This window comes from Rhincodon typus, unplaced genomic scaffold, assembly GCF_021869965.1.
Source record: "Rhincodon typus isolate 14 unplaced genomic scaffold, sRhiTyp1.1 hic_rhity00003614, whole genome shotgun sequence".
Classification (NCBI taxonomy): domain Eukaryota; kingdom Metazoa; phylum Chordata; class Chondrichthyes; order Orectolobiformes; family Rhincodontidae; genus Rhincodon; species Rhincodon typus.
In genome coordinates this window covers 1,846-16,237 of record NW_025969252.1, presented here as the reverse complement: position 1 = coordinate 16,237, position 14,392 = coordinate 1,846, and the positions used below count along the sequence as shown (strand labels likewise).

The following is a 14,392-nucleotide window of genomic DNA, read 5'->3' as shown; positions in this document are numbered from 1 at the left end:
TTTGTATCTCTGACATGCTTTGTCAGCTGTCATTGATAACATGGGTCGTGGGCAGATAGTGAAGGCAAACATGTTTATCAAGTATTTTTTAATATATTCTCTGACATGGGGAGGTGATGGCCTAATGATATTATAAACTGACCATAGGGGTGGCTTGGTGGCTCAGTGGTTAGTACAGCTGCCTCACAGCACCAGGGACCCGGGTTCGATTCCAGCCTTGCATGACTGTCTGAATGGAGTTTACATGTTCTCCTGCGTGTGTGTGGGTTTCCACCAGATGTTCCGGTTTCTTCTCATGTCAAAAGATGTGCAGGTTAGGTGGACTGGCCATGCTAAATTATTCGTAGTGACTAGGGCTGTGCAGGGTAGCTGAATTAGCCATGGTAAATGCGGGGTAAGGGAATAGGATAGTTGTCTGGCCTGGGAGGGACGCTTATCAGAAAGTCACTGCAGATTCAATGGGCTAAATGGCCTTGTTCCGCACTGGAGGGATTCTGTGTCCATTCCAAAGTCAATGGACATTTATTTAGAACAATGTTATGTTACATTCAATGCCCATCATGAGTAAAATGTCAGAGTACTTGAAACCTTTTCTAAGATTTCCTAGAGAACCTATATGAAATATTCTTAGCAAGTAACCATTTCTGCACATTCAAATCAGCATTCTAATGTTATTCTAAGTGAAAGGATAAAATTAGATTGATCAAATTCTGTAAATTCCATTTTGTTTTAATTCAAGGTGATTTTTTTTTAAAGAGATTGCTATTATTGGAGAGTTAGGCAAAGATTCATGCAATATTACACGCGAAGAAAATCTTCCACTCCAAGCTTCAGCTTAAGTGTCTTTGATGGACAGGTTAGAAGTGTTTCCCAAATATGTAGAACTAGCATTTTTGTTTTTGAGATTTTTACTTGAGAACTTGTCCTTGCCCACATTTGCCCTGCTGTCAAAATGGTTGTTTCCTCACTGCTCTGCATAAATTGGGACAGTTGCTCTTTTACTTACACCCCTCCCTCCCTCCCTGTGTCCTCACTGCCATATGTCACCAGCAGTAACTGCAGCTCATTCTGTTCAAGTGTCCTTAATCATTGAAATTGGTCAGTAGGGTTCTGTGTCTATGTGTACATCAGTTTCATTTTAACTTCGGACATTGTTGCTCCATTTTTGTTATGATTGTCAGTGAAGATGGAACAACAGGCACCACCCGCAAGGGACAAGAAACTAGGGTCAAAGATTGAGCTTCAGTCAATGGAAGGAAAAAAGCAGAATATGTCAACACCAGGGAACTGTTATGACCAGTAACACTGCAAGTTCAGCACTGTTTGACGTTGTCCTCCACTTTCTGGCCTGTCTTGGAAGTGTTTAGTCACAGTGTAATACAGTTTCAAGGGTGATGGCTGCTCTGTGGTGGCTAACGTCATCCGTTCTTCTCCTATATGCAAATATATTGTGGTAATCCTCTTGATTTGCAAAGGGGAGAGTCACTAGTAGAACTGATTGTTCAGACTGTGTTGGCCCCAGCTGGAAATTCAACCATGCAGGATTTTCTAGGAGTTTCCAAAAATAACACATTGACATAATTACCACTATTAGCATTTGGTAGAAAAGAAAGACAGGCCTCTAAAGTGAAACAAAGGACTGCAGATACTGGAAATCTGAAACAAAAAAAAAGAAATTTCTAGAGAAACTCAGCAGGTCTAACAGCTGTGGAGGGAATGCAGAGTTAGTGACCTTCTTCAAACTGATAGAAGCTAGGCAAAGGTAGTATGTATGTTGAAGACATGGGGGCGGGGAAGGTGATGGTGAGTGGACTGGCGGATATGGAGCCGAGAGAGAGAGAACAACAGTTAGGCAGACAAAGGGATAGATGACAGTATGCTGGGGGAAGAGCAAAGCTGATAAGTAGGATCAGAAGTAGGAGAAAATTGGTTGGATGTGCTGAAAGCAGCCCATGTCATGATAGGGCCTGGGGTTTGGGGGTGGGTAAAGGACATCAAAGAAGGTGTTGCGGTTCTAAAATTATTGGACTGAATATTGAGTTCTGCAGGCTGCACCCTTTGTGTCCCTAACTGTGACTGTCACTATTGCTGTGGCTCTCTCCCCCACAACTTCTGTCTGTCCCTCCCTCTCTGTCTCTACTACCCACTCCCTCCCCACCTCTTTCTCTCTCTCTCTCTCTCTCTCTCTCTCCCCCCATCCCCCCCTCTCTCTCTCCCCCCTCCCCTCCACTTCTCCCTCTCTCTCCCCTTCACCTCCTTGTCTCTCCATCTGCCCACCCCTCTCTCTGCACCTCCCTCCCTCTCTCTGCGTCTCCCTCCTCGCTCTCTGCACCTTTCTGTCTCTCTCTGCACCTCTTGTCTCTCCCCCTCTTGCTCTGTCTCTGCATCTGTTGCTCTCTCTCTCTTTGCACCTCTGTCTCTCTCTCCCCCCTCTCTCTCTCTCTCTCTCTCTGTCTCTCTCGGCACCTCTCTCTGCACCTCCCCTCCACCCCTCCCTCCCCCCTCCCAATCTCTCTCTGCACCTCTTTCTCTATCTTAAACAATCTGCTCACTTGTCCTAGCACTGTGTCACCCAACCATCTAACCCCGCCTCCAGCGTATATAGCACCTTTACTTACCTGGTACCAGTTCTGAAGAAGGATCACTAGACTCAAAAAGGTAATTCCACTTTCTTTCCACAGGTGCTGCCAGACTTGCTCAGTTACTCCAGCAATTCATTTTGTTGCAAAATTTTCAATTGTCTTTGCATTTTCTCTTTTATTAGTTTATTAGTTATAAAACTATTGAAGTAGGGGGGAAATGCTGAGATCTGAGACTGGCTGATGTATGAGGAACAAATGTGGAGAGTTGGGGTTTTGAGGCAGGGATTCAAGTGGTTGAGGCTTGGGTGGAGAGTAAGAATGAATGGAATAGATATAAAGGACCAGTATTTTTTGTGTTTTGGGAAAGTAGCAGCTGTGGCATGGTACATGGAGCACAGTTGAGGAAATATTTATACAGAAGAAATATTTAAGTTGTAGAGGGTCTCTGGAATTCTTATAACATGGGTAGGGGTCTTCAGACGCGTAATAGTTGATATCCCTGCTGTAATGTAAATCCTACAAAATTTTGAATCTGTCCTCAGTCACTACAACACAACAGACACACTAAGTTTGAATACAACTGAATCTGGGGACAAATGTAAGAGTTCCAAGTGCTTTTTAACCGTTTCTGTGCATTTTGAGATATGATTTATGTATATTTTTATATTATTTCCATTTGAAAATGCATGCTGTCTTGACAAGTCTATGATTGCAACTAGCATTACTGCTGTGCATGCTTTAAGGTGCTTACAAAGCATGCTTGCGTATAATTGCATGTTACACAAGTGTGAACTCCTAGTCTCTGTAAAATGCTATATTGTATAGTTTTATGTTGAAGATCACCAGGTTTTTTGGTGGTAAAATAGTTCAGGATCGTAGAACCTAGAAGCTTGCAAATAATAATCCAGAAACTCATGTAAAGTTCTAGGCACCCATGTTTGAATCTTATCATGGAAAATCATGGAATTTGAATTCAGTAAATATCTTGAATTAAGAGCCTAATGATCAGTGTTGTTGAAATAACACACCTGGTTCGCTAATGTCCTTTAGGGAAGGAAACTGCTATCCTTACCTGGTGTGGCCTATATGTGACTTGAGACCCACAGCAATGTGGTTGACTCTCAACTGCCCTCTGAAATTGCCTAGAAAACCACACAGTTGCAACAATTGCTACAATGTCTCAAAAAAGAAATGAAACGAGATGGACTACCTGGCATTGACCTAGGTACTGGAAAAAAAACAATGACAAAAAGAGCTGTATAACTACCATCTGAGCGCTAGCGCCATATTAAGAGAGTTGTCTTACAGATGTCCCATACACCACCGTCACCACACCTGGATATATCATAGAATCCCTACAGTTCAGATAGAGCCATTCAGCCCATCGCATTTGCACTGACCCTCCAAAGACCATTCGACCCAGATCCACCTTCAGACTCCCACCACCCCCATAACCCTGCATTTATCGTGGCTAATCCACCTAGCCTGCACACCTTTGGCCTGTGGGAGGAAACTGGAGCACCTGGTAGAAACCCATACGGACACAGGGGAGAAAGTGCGAACTCCACATCATCAGTCGCCTGTGGTTAGAATCGAACCCGAGTCCCTGGCACTGTGAGGCAGCAGTGCTAACCACTGTGCTACTGTGCCACCACGTCTTGTCCTATCCCATCCCACCAGCAGCATCAGCTCAGCAGGGGTGGCAGTACAATGATATACAGTCTGGAGGGAGTTGGCTTGGGAGTCCTCAATATTGACTGTGGACACAGGCTCCTGGCATCAGGTCAAACATGGGCAGGAAATCTTGCTGTTTGTCTCATACCATCCTCCTTCGGCTGGCAGCTCTGTGCTGTTCCACATTGGACAACACTTGGAGGAAGCACTGAGTACAGGAAGGGCTCGGAATGTAAACCAGGTTGTTTGGGGCTATTACATCATCACCAAGAGGCTCAGTAGCAGCACTACTGATCAAACTGGTTGGGTCCTAAAGGACATTGCTAGACTGGGTCTGGGCAGGTGATGGGAGAACCAACAAGGGGAGAAAACATATTTGACCTCATTCTCACCAATCTGCCTGCCACATATGCATCTGTCCATTATAATATTGGTAAGAGTGGCCACCAGACAGTCCTTGTAGAGATGAAGCCACACCTTCACTATGATAATACATTGCAACGAGCCGTGTAGCACTATCACAGTATTAAATGGGACAGGTATTGAACATCAGCAGCAGGAGAATCATACTTCAACACAATCGGTAACCTCATGGTCTGGTATGTCGCCCACCCTACCGTTACCTTTGAGCCAAAGGCTCAGCCCTGGTTCAGTGAAAAATGTAGGAGGGCATGCCAGGGACAACACCAGGAATACACAAAAATGAGGTGTCAATGGTAAAGCTACTAAACAGGACTACTTACATACCAAACAACATAAGCAGCAAGTGATGGACAGAGCTTAGCGATCCCATGACCAATGGATCAGACCTAGGCTCTGCAGTCCTGCCACATCCAGTCATGCATGGTGGTGGACAATTAAACAACTCACTGGATGAATGCGCTTCACAAATATCTCTGTCCTCACTGAAGTGAAAGCCTAGCACATTAGTGAAAAAGGTGAGGCTGTTGCATTCGCAACAGTCTTCAGCCTGAATACTGCACAGGTTATGGACCCTGACAACGTTCCGGCAATAATGCTGAAGACTTGTGCTCCAGAACTTGCCACACCCCTATCCAAGCTTCTCCAATATAGTACAGCACAGCCATCTACTCAACAACGTGGAAAATTGTACACACAAAGCAGGACAAATCAAATCTGGCCATTTACTGTCCCATCAGTCTACTCTGTATCATCAACCCAATGATGGAAAATGCCATCAACAGTGCTAACAAGGAGCACTTGCTCAGCAATAACTTGCACGGTGATGCCCAGTTTGAGTTCAGCAAGGCCATTCAGCTCCTGACCTCATTACAGCCTTATTCAAACATGGGCAGAAAAGCTGAATTCCAGAGGCAAATTGAGAGTGACAGTCCTTCACTGCATTTGACAGAGTGTGGCACCAACAAGTCCTAAAAGAATGGAATCGGGGAAAACTCTCTGCTGGTTGGAGTCATACCTGGCACATAGGAAGATGGTTATGGTTGTTGGAGGTCAGACATCTCAGCTCCAGGAAATCTCTGCAGGAGTTTTTCAGGGTAGTGCCCTAGGCCCAACCAACTTCAGCTGCTTCATCAATGACCTTCCCTCCATCATAAGGTCAAAAGTAGGAGATGTTCACTGATGATTGTTCTGCACATTCATGACTCCTCAGACACTGAAGCAGTCCTTGTCCAAATTTAACAAGACCTAGACAATACCCAGGCTTGGGCTGAAAATTGGCAAGTAATAAATGCCACACAAATGCCAATCAATGAATATCTCCGATAACATAAATCAAACCACTGCCCCTTGGCATTCAATGGTGTTACCATCACTGAAACCCCCACTATTGGGGTTTTCCATTGACCAGAAACTGAATTGGATTCCACGTATAAATACTAGCTTCTGGGCTAGGAAGCTAGGAATAATGCGACAAGGAATTCACCACCTGATTTCCCAAAGCCCTGTGCCATCTACAAGACAAAAGTGAAGAGAGATGGAATATTCCCCACATGCCTGGATGCAAGCTCCAACAACACTCAAGAAGCCTGACAGCACTCATGATGGAGTATACCACTTGATTGGCACTACATCCATAAACATTGAGTCACTCCAGCACTGACGTTCAGTAGTTGCAGTGTACACTATCTAAAAGATGCACTGCACCAAAGATCCTTCAAGAGCATCTTCCAAACCCACAACCATTGCCGTCTAGAAGAACAAGGGCAGCAGATACATGGAAACAACCACACCTGCAAGTTCCTCTCCAAGTCACCCACCATTCTGACTTAGAAATAAGTCACCGTTGCTTTACTGTCACTGGGTCAAACATTCTGGAATTCCCTCCCTAATGGCATTGTGAGTCTGCATATTGCACATGGACTGCAGCAGTTCAAAACGGCAGTTCACTACCACCACCTCAGTTAGGGATGGGCAATAAACATTGGCCCAGCCAGTGACGCCCAAGTCCCATGAGTAATTTAAGAAAAAAAGCACCTGCCGAATTCTCTTTTAAGACTTGATGGGTTAAAGGGCCTCTTTTGTACTGTATGATTCTATGAAGGTTATTTACAGAATCAGCTCCCACCATCTTTTTGTGGTAGAAAATTCCAGATGTCAACAGCTTCCTACATGGGGAAAAAGAATCCTTCATTCTCTTAATCTCTTGGATGAGTAAAAGTTATGTTCTTTCAATCCATTTGAGATCTTGTGTGATTATGACCAAAGAAAATTATCTCCCCATTCTTCTTGACCTGTCTGCAACCTTTGACCCAGATGACCATACACTCCTCTTCCTTTTTTTGATTCATTCTTGGAAATCACTATCTGGGTCAGCATTTATTGCTCATCACTAGTTGTCCATGGTGATGGTAAACTGCCTTCTTGAACTGTTGCAATCAATTTGGTGTAGGTAGACCCACAATGCTTATAGGGAGGCAGTTCCAGGATTTTGACACAGTGACACTGAGGATATACTTCTAAGTCAAAATGGTGAGTGGTTTTGTGTTTGGAAGGAGCTTTTAATTTATGTAGTATATCTTGTAGGTGGTGCACACTGCTGCTACTGTTGTTTGTGGTGTAGGGAGTGAATATTTGAGAATGTGTGCAAATCATATGAGCTACTTTGTCCTGGATGAAGTGAAGCCTCTTGATATTTCTTGTCATTTGTCAGCTCAAACTTGGATAATGTCAAGGTTTTGCTACATTTGAACATGGACTGCTTGAGTATTGGAAGAGTCACGAATAGTGCTGAACGTTGTGCAATTATCAACAAACACTATTGACCTTGTGTTGAAGGGAAGATCATTGAAGCAGCTGAAAATGGTTGGGCATGGACACTATCCTGAGGAACTTCTACAAGGATGTTCTTGAGCTGAGGTGACTGATCACCAACAACCACAGCCCCATATTCCTTTTATGCTAACTAAGACTCCAACCAGTGGAGTTTCTCCTGATTCCCTTTGACTCTAATTTTGCTGGATGCCACATTTGGCAAATGCAGCATTGATGTCAAAGACAGTCCCTCTCTACTTCTGGAATTCAGCTCTTTTGTCCATGTTTGAATGATTGAGGTCAGGAGGTGAGTGACCCTGACAGAACTCAAACTGAACAATAGTGAACAGGTAAGCAAGTGCTATTGATAACCCCTTCTACCACTTCGCTTACAAGATTCTAAGCTCTCGACAGCCTTTCCTAAACCGTACCGTCACAATGAATCTTTTCTTTCTTTAAAATTCACTTAAAACCTAACCCTTTAACTAAATTATTTTAATCTGTAAGATTTCTGTGGCAGAATATCGTGTTTTGCATTATAACACTCGCATGAAGTGCTTTGGATATCTTAATGCTGTTAAAGGCATTATTTGTTACACTTTGTTTTTTTCCCAAGAACTTGCAAATTGGATTTTTATTGGAGATCATATCTTCTGTAAATGAACTATGGACTGTAACACTTACTAACATTGGCTAATGAATAACTTTTAAAACAGCGATAATCTTAACAATTTGGAACAGCATTTTTAAAAGGAACCATTGGCATTACTGAGTGGAATTTTGTGTCCCTGCAAACCTGTGGTACAACTTGCAATAATTTATGTATTTGTACCTTTGTTCCTTTGACCCATGTGGAACACCACTCCTATCTTTTGTCACTGTCAATAACTACCCTTTACTCCCACTTTGCTTTCTGTCTTGAACTCAGTCATCAATTCATTCTGCCATGGTTCAACATTGTCTGACCCAGTACATTTGTCTATTCGAGCAGGTTACCAAAACACCAGTAAAATCTAATTTTTGAAGGCTTGAGCTGTAGGAGGGGATCAGGCTCTCTTTTGTGTGTCATACCTTTTAGTCATATATGAAAGATTAAATTGAATGTAGCAAATTTTAACAGCGTGGCACACAATATGTTAACATTTTAAAATACAAGAGATATGACAATAGCCAAGATAGTACTACATTTTATAACATTGTGTTCTGATGTTTATTCTGGCTCACACTTATCAGGATGAAGTAAGTATTCTTTCACCTGTTGAAATTGCCGCTAATTTTAATAGTTTTGAATATGTTCACTATTTGTAAAACAACACTTAAAGACTGCAACAACATTGCGGCCTCAAAATTCTTTGTTTTTCTTATACTCTTTTCCGTAAATAAACAGGAATGGTGTGCAGACCTCAATCGTACACTTAGTAGGAGGGAGAAACCTAAAAAGACCGGGGATGGCGTGACATTAACTAGTATCAGTCAGACAGGTGATCAAGCATCCCAATCTTCCAAAGCTAACAGGTAAGAGATTCAAAATTTCGAGATTATTGCCACTTTTACAGGAGACAAATAACAAAGGGCATTCACCTGACAGAGCAGTCATTTCATAATTAAACATGAGGTTTTATTTTTAATCAAATTATGCAGTGCTTATGAATAGAGTTTTATAATGAGGTCTAATTGTTTCAGTCTAGCCCAGCAGAATTAAACAGAACCTGATTATTTTGCAATGAAGATTCATGCTTCAGTTCTTATTTGTTATTTTATTGGTAATTTTGAGATTCATTTCTGTACAACTTGCAGTCAAAATTTAAATTGGAGATTTTATAGTTCTGTTTAATTTTGCCACAAATGGTTCTGTCAATTCATTATTAAAATTGCTAGTCTGCTGAAATCTACAATTTCAAAAGTCATGGTATATTGCTTGACTAGCCAGAGTTTTCAAATAATGAACAGTTTTTTGACTGGTGCAGGATTGCTGTTGGTGCCTGAATCAAACTTAGCAAATAAAGGCCCTTCACCAGTATATGTGGCTTGGAAAATCATAGGCACCACACTCAGAAACATCCAGCGAGTTTCCTGCTGTGAACAAGGCCATGCTGGTTGAAATGGAGTCGCACAAAATTTACATTGAAATCACTTGGTGGTGGATCACACATTTTTTTAAAGAAATTGAGAAAAGTTTGTTTTAATAGCTGAAGTTTGATTAAAATGTGTGATGCAAATAAAACTTTTGAACCCAGAATACCAAACTTTTGCTGCCAGAGATTTTTTTTCAGGCTGCAGGAGCAAACCTAATTTTCAGATTTGTATTAATCAGCAAGACATTTTGCTGTTATTACAGGATGCCCTATGTTGTTCAGGTAAACCATTTTGTCTTTAGACAAAGTACAGCAAAATTTTTTTTTAACAAACATGATTTATGAAGTCGGTTAATGGCATAACTAATTTCATTTATATCAGCTGATGAAACATAATATTGATTGAATTTAATTGTATAAAGAGCATGCTGTTAATGATGTTATTTCCTAAATGGCAGTCTTAGTGTCCGGAGTTCCACTAACTCGATACGTTCCAGTTGCAATCCATTTGAGGAAGAGGAGAATGGCAAACCTGTCAATGAGAAGGAGAACACGTTAACCAAAAAGTTGGTGAAAGATTGCTTTTGATGAGTTTCATGATTTCATGCTGTTGCTTCGTGTTTCCTTTATCTAGGTGCCACACAATCAATGTACTAAATAATGCATGGATTTGTGCAGTGTGACTCAATGTTCCAAAGAGCTCTAAATATACCTTTCTTTCCTCAAAACAATTTTTACTTACAGATTTACTATCTTTACACTTACCTGCTTGTGTTTTTTTTTCTCTATTAATGTTGAACTATTTAATGTTTTCAAAATTATCTTAATTCCTTTAGCTTTTCTAACCTTGTGAAATCTGTCACTTCCTTGAATTTGAATAATCATTGTGTGTTTGCATGCTGAATGTGAAAATAAAAACTTGAAACTTTCAGTTTTCTTTTAGAAACTTCAGTCAGCTTGGTGGGAAGAGAGGGCAAGAATTACTGCTGTCTTTGTACTCATCACTAGATTTGAAGAATGGAAGAATGTTGCCTTAATACTCATTATTGGGCATGTTTCACCACAAATGGCTTCTCTTGATTTTTTTGTTTTCATTTTAAAAACCTAGCTTGATATTGGAATCAATCAGAGCATTTAAAAATGTGGTTTTTATTTTCCTATTTTAATTTTTTCTCCCCCACCCCCATCGTTATTCATTAGCTCAGTTAGTTACCGTCTCACTACATTGTTGAAGTCCTGTTCTTCACATGAATACGTAGGATTTAGGAGTAGGTTGTTTGGTCTCTCAAATCTGTTCACTGTTGTAATAGATCACAGCCGATTTGTACCTCAACTTTTAATTTATCCACCTTCATTCCACATCCATCAGCACAATTACTTAGTTATTTCAGGCTTGAAAACTAAAATTGCCCTAGCATCCACAGCTTATTGGAGGGGTGAGTTTTCCATGAGCCTTTGGGTGGAAAAAGTACTGACTGATTTCACTCCTAAATGACCTAAATCTTAACTTTAAGATTGTGATTTCTTATTCTGGATCCCTCCACCAGACAAATGTTAATGACACTAAAACTGTATTTATTCTGTTCGATCCCTTTCTCATTTTAATGACCTCAATTAGATCACCAACCCAGCCTTCAAACCTCAAGGCATTAAAAGGCCAGGTTTGTACAACTATCATCACAAATTGTTACTGTATATCCCAATATCATTCTAGTCAACCCGTGGTGCGCCCCCTTCAAAATCTATCCTGTGATTAACAGTTTGCACATGTGGGAGTCTGGAAACCTACTCCAAGCCGTGAAACCAGCTACTCAAAAATGGCCAGGGTAATCCTCCTTACTTTCTTAGTCGTTTCTGTTGAGTGTTCACTTCCACATGATAAAGTCTGACCACCCTTGCCTGTGAGTATAGCAGGAGTTAGAATGTGAGATCATTCTCAGCTTGTCTATTGCTGATGTTGGAGCGCCATTACGTTACCCCATCCTCCGTTTAGTCTGGATCAAAATTAGCATGTATGGACACTGATCTAATTTTTAAAAGTCCATTTCGATTGATCTGGGAGAAGTACAGTCTTCAGAAGATTAGTAATTTAATTACAACAGTAGTAACTTTTTATACTTTGGAATTCAGTGTTAGCAGCTATGTGAAGAGCCAGACTTACACCACAGAATGGTCAGATGATGAAACAAACAATCCCTTCAACTGCAATGAAACAAATGGTGACAATCCTTTTGAAGAAGACCATTCAGGCTCAGAAGTCAGAGTGCGAGCATTGTATGATTATGAAGGGCAAGAGCATGATGAGCTTAGTTTCAAAGCTGGTGAGTATCCATTATATTTCAAAACTTGAATCTGTACAGTTTTAATCCTGGATTGTAGAACTACCTGTCATGGGCAGGCATTATTAGAGTAGCTTTTATTTTCAGTTGGTCTGTAGTAGGAAGGATGCTCAGAATCAGTGGTTAGAGAGGTGATTTGTTTTTTCTTTTAGCATTGAGATGTTTGGTTGAATCTAAAAGTCTGCCACTTTCTACAAAGTTGATCTCTGAACGAATCCAGGTCGTATGTCTTTGCTAAAACTATAGTAAATGAGGATATTGTCAGAATATTGGATGGGATAAAATTGAAGATGTATTTGAAAGGCTGGATTTGGTTACCTGGTCTAGATGAGATGTACCTAGATAGCTGAAAAAAATAAGGGCAGAAATTGCGGAGGTGCTGGCTGCAATCTTCCATACTTCCTTCAATGATGCCAGAGGACTGGAGAACAGCAAATGTTACATCTTCGCTCAAAAAAGGAAAGAATGATAAACCTGGCACTTACAGGCTAGCCTGATTTAATGTTGATGGCATTACAAGCTTTTGGAGAGTAGTCCGGCGAAACTTAACAGCCACTTGAACAAGTATAGACTTAAAATGGAGAACAACTAAGGATTTGTTGAGGAGCAAAGTACTGCAGATGCTGGAATCTGTACTGAAAACAAAAAATGCTGGAAATCACAGTGGGTCAAGCAGCATTCATGGAGAGAGAGCAATTAATGTTTCGAGTCTAGATCCCTCCATCAGGGCTGTGAAGAGTCATCTAGACTTGAACGTTAGCTTGCTCTTTCTCTGCTGATGCTGCTTGACCTGCTGTGATTTCCAGCATTTTTTGTTTTCAATGTGGATTTGATTAGTAAAAATCATGTTTAATTAATTTGATTGAGTTTTTTGATAGTAGAAAAGATGGATGAGGATTGTGCAAGAAGATGATCTTTCGGAAGATGTTTGATAAATATCATTTAAAAACTGTTAGGGAAGAAGAAGCCTATGGAATCCAAAGTTGACTGAGGAATTCAAAATATTTCTGGTAAATGGCTTTGTTTTGGACTAGAGGAAGATGGATAGTGGGTGCAATGCCATTACTAGGGCCACAGCAGGTTCTAATATACATTAATGGCTTGTGGCTAAGAGGCACCAATTCAAAATTTGCACACAGGATGACACTAAATTTGGAAGTATAGTAAACAGTAAAGAAGACAGTGATTGATTCCAAGACAACATAGTGAAATGTGTGGATATGTAGTAACTTAAATTTATTGTAGAAAAGTGAGATGATGCATTCTGATAGGAAAAATGAGGAAATACAAGCTAAGTAGAACAATTTTCAAGGAATACAAGAAAAGAGACGCTGGGAGGTGTTTGTACACTTGTGTTTGATGGTGGTAGAACTGGTTAACAAAGCAGTTAATAAAATATATGAATTTTTTGGATTTATAAACTACAAAACAGGAAGCATTTTAAATGTACAGAAAACACAAATTCAGCCTGAGTTGGAAAATTTTGTCAAACTTTGGTCACCAAAATTTAACAAAGAAATGAGCACCTTCTAAGAAGAAGCCCAGAGGTGAGGAATTACAGTTAAGTAAAAGAACTGCAGAGGTTTGAGGTGATTGTTCTTGGTGCAGAGCAAGTTGAGACAAGATTCGGTAGATGTGTTTAAAATCATGAAAGGTAAAATAAGAAGATAAATCGTTTTCAGTGACTAAAGATTTGATAACTGGAGGGCATGGATTTAGTGTGATTGGTAAAGGAACCAGACATGACGGAAAGAAAATCATTTTTTATGCGATTATTGCCAGAATTTGAAATGTGCTGCCTGAGAGGGTGGTGGAAATAAGTTAAACAGTTGCTTTCAAAAGAGAATTTGGTAAGTACTTAAAGGAAAAAATATGTTACTAGTGGTGTACCTCAAGGATCTGTTTTGGGGCCACTGCTGTTTGTCATTTTTATAAATGACCTGGATGAGGGCATAGAAGGATGGGTTAGTAAATTTGCGGATGACACCAAAGTCGGTGGAGTTGTGGATAGTGCAGAAGGATGTTGTAGGTTACAGAGGGACATAGATAAGCTGCAGAGCTGGGCTGAGAGGTGGCAAACGGAGTTTAATGCGGAAAAGTGTGAGTTGATTCACTTTGGAAGGAGTAACAGGAATACAGAGTACTGGGCTAATGGTAAGATTCTTGGTAGTGTGGGTGAGCAGAAAGATCTCGGTGTCCATGTGCATAGATCACTGAAAGTTGCCACCCAGGTTGATAGCGTTGTTAAGAAGGCGTACAGTACGTTAGGTTTTATTGGTAGAGGGATTGAGTTTCGGAGCCATGAGGTCATGTTGCAGCTGTACAAAACTCTGGTGCGGCCGCACTTGGAGTATTGCGTACAGTTCTGGTCACCGCATTATAGGAAGGATGTGGAAGCATTGGAAAGGGTGCAGAGGAGATTTACCAGGATGTTGCCTGGTATGGAGGGAAGGTCTTATGAGGAAAGGCTGAGGGTTTTGAGGCTGTT

The 14,392-nt window shown here is 40.8% G+C and overlaps 1 long non-coding RNA gene across 1 annotated transcript; it reads left to right on the top strand.

Moving 5' to 3' along the window:
• The first annotated feature begins 8,881 nt into the window (after positions 1-8,881).
• Positions 8,882-12,550, top strand: LOC125481797. Its single transcript, XR_007261459.1, has 3 exons — positions 8,882-9,005; positions 10,024-10,131; positions 11,696-12,550. It is a non-coding gene; the product is annotated as an uncharacterized LOC125481797 (long non-coding RNA).
• Positions 12,551-14,392: the final 1,842 nt, after the last annotated feature.